The sequence below is a fragment of the Rhea americana genome, unplaced genomic scaffold (genome assembly GCF_003343005.1).
Source record: "Rhea americana isolate MKP2758 unplaced genomic scaffold, rheAme1 scaffold_168, whole genome shotgun sequence".
Lineage (NCBI taxonomy): Eukaryota > Metazoa > Chordata > Aves > Rheiformes > Rheidae > Rhea > Rhea americana.
Window position 1 is genome coordinate 909,656 of NW_028185794.1, and position 7,282 is coordinate 916,937.

Here is a 7,282-nt window from a genome sequence, read left to right on the forward strand (position 1 = left end):
ATGGCGGCGGAGCGGGACGCGACGCGACGCGACGCGCGGCCGGCGGCGGGCCGGGATGCGCGGCGGAGGCAGGCGGCGGGCCGGGATGCGGGGCAGGCTGGGATGCCGGGATGCGGCTGATGTCAGGATCATGTGGAGCCGGCGGCGCGGAGGCCGCCGCCACCTCTTAAAGGCGTAGGGAGCCCGAGGGGCGACGCGTCCCCTCGCGTCCCCCTCCCTCCCCGTGTCCCCCGCCGGGCGGCCGACTTCGCCCCGGCGATGYGGGGGAAGGCGCGTCGGCATCGCCGCGCGGCTCCGGCGCTGCTGCGGCCCCTGGAGAAACCAAAAATTGGAAGCTGCCGGCACCCTGAAGCTCTGCCCCTGCTCCATCACCCACGTCTGGGGCTCAGAGCTGGGGAGCCACAMACTTACCTTGCAGGTGTGTAACTTCTCCATCGCCTCAACGAACAACAGCGTGTTTAAAGAGTCTTCCAASAGCAGCTCTATAATGCCGCCCTGGAAATAATATCATGGCTCCAATCCGCAGTTTGTCGTCTCCTACAATCTCAAAATGCTCCTTGGACTGCGTATTGATCAGCAACTTTATTGCCTCATACCCTCTCTGCAAAACCTATGGAAAAAGGAGATGAAGCAATGCTCYGGGGAGCCGGGAGGGATGGTGTTTCCTTCCTAAAAAGAGCTCAAAACTGTCCCATCACCCCTGCCCAAAATGGCCCCCTCTCCGCAAAGGCCACTGCCCATGCCCAGCCATCCGGAGCAGCCCGGGGCAGCTCACTTATCTGCCGGCCCGTCCTCCGGTGGAGGTTCCTCCACACCCCTCTGGTGGCCCTTTGGTCTAGCTACCACTGCTGTAAACCAGTCCTTGGCAAACACCTCTCGTGGTGCCTTGCGGAGAGACRTGGGGAAAGAGGGAGGCCAGCAATTACCTCTTTACTTGCTGCAGAGCTTTTCATCTGCAAAAACAAATGAGAGAAATAGCATTTCAGTCTGCAGGAAATGTCCACCCACTTGGTTCTTCTTGTTTTCTTCTTGTGCAAAGGGAGCAGGGTCCCTCTCCGTACATGTTATACCTCAAGTGTGCCTGTTCCTACTAGCCCTGAGGACCACTGGCTCCCGCAGAAGTCATCAGTCCTGTGCACATTCCTTGAGCACTCCTTAGTGCTGCTGATATTTGGGCTAGAAAGGCTCTGCAGCAGCCAAAGGCTCTTGCTCGTAGGCACGTGCGGAGCAGCTGTGGTAGAGGCGCGAGCAGCCCGGTGCAAAGCAGCCCCTGTGCACGGCCAGGAACACCCTTACCTTGTCAAGATAAGGGAAACAGAAAGCACAAAACCCAGAATGAACTCCAGGGAACGCCTAAGAAGTTTTTTCCACCCTTTTAAAAAACTGCCAGCCCAAGTTGCCAATTTGATTTTTAACATCTAGAGCTGAACGTTAACGTCAAGAGTAGCTACAGCTGACATGGCCAGTCCTGGAGATGCATATCACGCAGAAGAGCCAAGAGACATCTCAAAACCAGCACGGAGGCTCTCATTTTTGATTACTTTCCCTTTAAAAACCATTTCCTTTTGATTCAAGCTCCCTAATTGAAACATACTGTTTTGTAAGAGCAAAACTTGGCCGACACAGAAAGCCTCCCCAAAGCTGACCATCTCTGCCTGCATGCCTCTTCCTCTGCTGCCCTTCGTGGCCCTGCAGCGAGCCAAACCCAACGCAGCACCAATAAAACAGGCAGGGAATATTTTGATAGCACAGTTCTGTGCCCTCAGCCAAGGAAGCATCCAGTTATTTTGAGATGCCAAAGGAGAGCTGAGAGCAGTGGGTACTTTCTTCAAAAACATGTGCCACCTCGAAGGCACGTTGGGGCAGATAACCTTAGCCATGGGTGACAGCACCCATCTCTTTGCAAACCCTGAGGCTACAGCAGGCACCCAGCTGACGGTGTGGGACATCCCTGCCCGGTGCCAGTGGCCTTTCCATGGCTGAGGCAATGGTGGCACCTGCCACTCAAGCCCTCTTGCTGTCCCCAGCCACGGCAGCCCCTCTCCCATCTCCCATCTGCTCTTCTTTGGGGACACATGGAGAGCAGCCTGCTTAAAAGACGCTGTTGTCCCCATTACACACACCCTGCTGCCCATCTCCATCCGCCATCAAGCGGCACAGACTTGCTTATGTGCAATCTTTTATTATCATAGAAGGAAAGAAAGGAGAGACACTGAAGTTGAAGATGAATCTCCAGTAACGCAGCTCCTTCCTGAATCCTGCTGCCAGGATGCTCCAGTACCGGAGAGGCCCCTGGGTTGGATTGCAGCTTCCTTCACTGCAGCATCGGGGAGATCTGGGAGAGAAGATGGCTCTGGTGATGCCCCGTCGGTGCTGGCCCGCGGCATGGGGCAGAGGTGGGGTGCTTGTGGGCAACACCAGGGGCCTGGCCTTGGTGGCAAGGGGCACGCACCGTGCCCCCGGTGGGCTGGCCCAGGCCCAGCAGGGCGAGCGCAAAGTGCACACAGTTGCAGGTGATGGCGTTGTACTCCACCGCCTCGTCCATGGCTGCGCGGACCCGCTGCTGCAGCGCAGCCTGGTCCAGCCTTCCCTTCTTCCTCAGCACCTTGGCCGGGCCCCGCGTCCTCAGGAGATGGCTCTTGCCGTGCTTGGCCACGATCCCTGCCCCGCTCTCCGAGCCAGGGCCAGCGACGGCACCTGCGGTCAGAGATGCGGCGCGGCGACTCCGTGGCTCGGTGGCACCCGCCTCGGCGCCCTTCCCCAGCCCTTGGCTCACCTTCCAGGTGGATGATCTCCCCGTCACCGCAGTAGACGCCGGCGTGGGCGCCCCACCAACCTGGGCCCACGGAGGCCAGCGGGAAGAGGAAGAGGTCGCCAGGCTGGGGCTCGGCCGCCCCGTTGGGCACCACCTCGAAGTGCTGGCCCAGCAGGCCCTCGCAGAGGAAGAACGCTGCCGTGCTCGTCGCCCCAGCCACAGCCTGGGGGCAGGCCCGTGCATCAGGGCCGCGGGGTGCCCCAGGAACCAGCACAGGTTCACGTCTTGGGGATGGGGCACAATGGGCTGCTTCGGCCCCTCTTCCCCTCTCCTTGGTGGGTGCCCTTTCCTTGGGCTCACTTGGATGCTCCGTGGACTGGGCAACCCTCCGTGAAGAGGCTTGGGGGACCATTCCCATTCATGYCAAGCATCCCCGGTTCATGAGCACCCATAGGAGCTGAATAAACCCCAGGCCATGCAGCATTTGTCCCTGTTAGGGGTGGTGCTGGTGGCKAGACCGCGCGGGGTGGGCGCTGTTTCTTACCTGCCTGGAGCTGCTCACCTGGAGGGACAAACATGGACAATCAGCCTCGGCATGTCCGTGGGGAGGCTGGGGCCAAGCCCGAGAGCCCCCTCTCCCCCCCCCTGGGATGCAACCTGCTCCATCCTCCTCTGTGGGCCCAGCTAGGGGCAAACTGGGGGGTACAACTACAAGACAGTGCAGACTGTTGCCCTCCTCCCGCCCTGGTCCACCACCCTGTGCTGGCACCACCTCCATTGGTGCCCCTACACCTCTGCCGTACCCAGGAGCGCAGCCAGCTCCAGGGCTGGAGGAATGGCCCATCCACGCCAGGCACAGCCTTGACCACGGCGCTCACCTGGGAAGGGAGGTGGGACAGAGCCGGCAGGCATGGGGTGGCACAAGATGGGGGCCTCTCCACGCGTGCTGTTCTGCCCCGTCAATTGAAATACAGGTCCTACCCGGGATGCTCAGCATTGCACCCATCCTCTGCTGGTGCCCAGCAGCCACCTGGGGCACCCACCCCACAYCTGGGGAGGTTCAGCACCCACCACATCCCAGCTCCAGGGGGCCAACAGTGCCAGGCATCATGGCTAAGGGGTCAGACCCTGTGGGCAGTCCTCGTCCAAGGGGATTTCTGAGGGTGCTGAACATGCTGCTGCCCCAAAATACAAAAACGTGGGGTCAAGACAAGAGGTTGGCCAATCCCAGGTTGGCGGGGGAACTTGTCGCCGTGTGCACCAGTGTCCCAAGTGGTCAGGGTGAGAGGCTGCAAGCTGGGGCAACAGCCAGGGCAGTGGGGCAGCTGGTCCTTCCCGCATTACCTGGGAGAGGAAGTTCATCTGCAAAAAGAAGGGATGCCCGGTCAGCTGGGGACATGGGTGCTGTGCTCAGCCTGGACTYGGAGACATCTCCAGCCCCAACTGTAGGGCTGGTCTACACAAAGTCTGCCAGGTGCCACATACCACAGGTGGAAAGCTGTGCCCTGCCCAGCCCTYGGGCACCACGCCAGCCCCAGGTTTGCTCGCACCCAGTGGCTGCGAGGTGGATCGATCAGCCATGCAATCAAACCAGGTGCTGCCTCACCTTGGCCACCTCCAGCTCCACGTCCACGGTCTTCTCACTCTGTGATGTTCCTCTGAATCTGGCTACAGGGGCAGCACTCTGACCCACCTCACTGGGTCCTTGGCAGCAGCTCAGCAAAACCCTTGGAGACCCACAGCCCTGCAAGAGGGTGTTAAAATCCCAGTTCCCAGCTTTGGGAGGAAAGCAGTTGGTGGGCTCTGGATTTGGGAGCCCATGGGGCCACCGCCGAGCTGCCTGGAGATTGCTGTGAGCAATCAAGTCAATGGCGCTAGGCTTAGTGGCAGTGGGGCCGTTTGGCCCGTCCGAGGTAGATGCTGGGCAGCACCAAGCACCACCGTGGCTCCTTGCACCTGGATTCAGGGCCCGGTCCCCCTCCCCAGGCTGAGGAGCAGGAGAGCAAAGCATTGGCGAGAGCAAATAAGCCCTTCGTCCCAGCACTTTGCCCATGTTCCCGCAGGTGCCGTGCACTCACACGCTCCAGGTGTTGGTCCGGAGTGGAGGAGTCCGGCCAACGCTCTCCTCTCTGCGCCCAGCGATGCACGATGGGGTCGGGGCACCGGGTATGGTGGCCACTGGGGTTTGCAGCCTGGGAAATGTCTGTGAGCGAGCGTGGTGCCTTCTGCAGCACTCGGTGCCAGGGTGAGGCAAGGCCATCCCTGCTTTCACGTGTCCGGAAACATGAGGGGTCTGTGGGAATGTGGCCGGACCGGCCTGACTGCCGCAAGCCCGTGGCAGGGAGCCCATCCTCACTCACTGAAGGCCATGGTGTGGTGGAACCCATCCCAGAAGGAACAAACCTGACTTGCCTTCGCTTGTGACCCACTGGCAGTAGCGTTGGGGTAGGGATGGAGATGCGGTTCACGGCCTGCCCACCCCCAGTGCACGGCTGCAYGGGTGATGCCGGTGAAGGCCATTGCAAACGCTGGCCCTGATGCCTGTCCCATCAAGCCCCAGGGCCTCATGAGGAGCAGAACTGTGCTGCGGACACCTGCCTTAGCACCGAGTTTCGTGGGCCAGGTCAGCTGTGGAGCCACATTAAACTTTAATCCTTGTGCCGGGGGTCAGCAAAGGCTTTGACAGGTCTTGGAGCAGGTGACGTGAGAGCTGTCACCGCACGTCCRCAGCCCTCTGTCATCCAGCGACCTCGGCACTCGCGGCATCATCTATCACGGCAGGGTTGCGGGCTGCTGCCCTCCCTCTGGGTGCACAAAGGGAAAAGGAGCCTGCCAATAAACGAGAGCTAATTACCCATGAAACCAGAGCCGAGCAGCCGCACTCCCCTGGGCCCCGAGGGGGCTGCGCGCTGGGTGGCCGCATTAACCCTTCACAGCCACCTCCTGTTGCCGCTGGAGGCTGCACGRGGCCAGCAGAGCCCCACATCCCTCTTGTCCTCTCCTAGACCTTCTCCTCTCCTCCTGRTCCCCATGATCCCCTCCAGATCCCCTCAATCCCTCCTGGTCCCCATCAAACCCTTCTGGTCCTCACTGTCCCCTCCTAGTCTCCATTTTCCCCTCCTGATCCCAATTGTCCTGTCCTGGTCCCTACATGGACCTCRTTGTGCCCTTCTGCTTCCCACCGTTCCCTACTAGCCTTTATCAACCCCTCCAGATCCCCGTTATGCCATCCTGATTGCCATCACCCTACCTCCACCATCTTCTCCTGGTCTCCACTAACCTCTTTTGATCCCCATCATCCCATCCTGATTGCCATTTTCCCTTCTTAGTCCTCACCAGCTTCTCCTGGTCCCCATCATCCCAGCCTCATCCCCACTGTCCCCTTCTGGTCTTCACTACCCCCTCATGGTCACCATCATTCTCTCCAGGTCCCCTGCATCCCCTCCTGGTCCTCACCACCCCCTCCTCACTCCATCATCCCCTCCCATGCCCCCTCAGCTCCTCCTGGTCCCCATCATCCCCTGCCAGCCCCCACTGACCACCCAACATGTCTGCTTGGCATGGTGTTGTGGAGCTGGGACACTCAAACCCACCTTCACTCTCCTGGGTTCAGCCCCAAACCCACCTGGGTTTCCCAAAGGACAAGTTATCTCCAGCTGGAGTGGGAAACGCATCATCCCAGAGCAGTAACTTGGAAATGCAGGTGGGCTGAACTTGTGCTCTACTCCAAAGGGGAAAGAAACTTTCCTGGGGTGAAACATGAGCAACTGTGACACTAACCCATCATGGCGGGAAGGGCAAAATWTTTCCTTAAAATGAGATGGTTTCTTCCATGCTTGGAGTTTCTCACCTCTGCAGCAGTARCATTGTAATTTGAAAGGGAGATCTGCTTCGGGAATGGTGTGTGAGCCAAGAAAACTCCCTGCCTGCACTTCCTACCAGATAGCTGGCCTCTTCCATCAAAATTATCCCCTTTTCCCTGCTGGAAAACACCATCTGTGGTAAAAGCTGCCAGAGAGCAAGGAGAGGGGGGCTGGCTTGGCCAAAACGTGGCCGCGCCAGAGGATTCGACGTGACTGTGCGGGTTATCCGGGCACAACAGGCCCCCAACCCTGTACGGAAATTTCCACCCGCAGCGGGACSCGGGCTCTCCAGCAAGGTTTGCCTCGCTGGGAGCCAGCACCATCACCGGATCAGGTCTTGAGGAGATGGCCTCAAGTGAGGTGGCTCCGTAGGCTGGGATGGCTGGAGTATCCGGCCCTGCTGCCCGCCGCTCGCCGGATTACGGCCGGCGAAGGCCAGCCGGCCCCGGGGCTGCCTCCCCGGCAGGAGTTTTTTGAGACTGTCGGCAGCATCCTTGGGTAATTAGTAAATTAGTAATTAAATGCTCTCTGCCTGCTGGGAAGAGGGTGGAGCAGATTCCAAGGTTTTAGGCTGAGTAATCCCGTGGCATCTGCCCCAGCGTCTGTCATGGAGCTGAGTCACGACCCCGCGGTGGGTTTAACGTTTGCTCCTTCACGTCGCTTC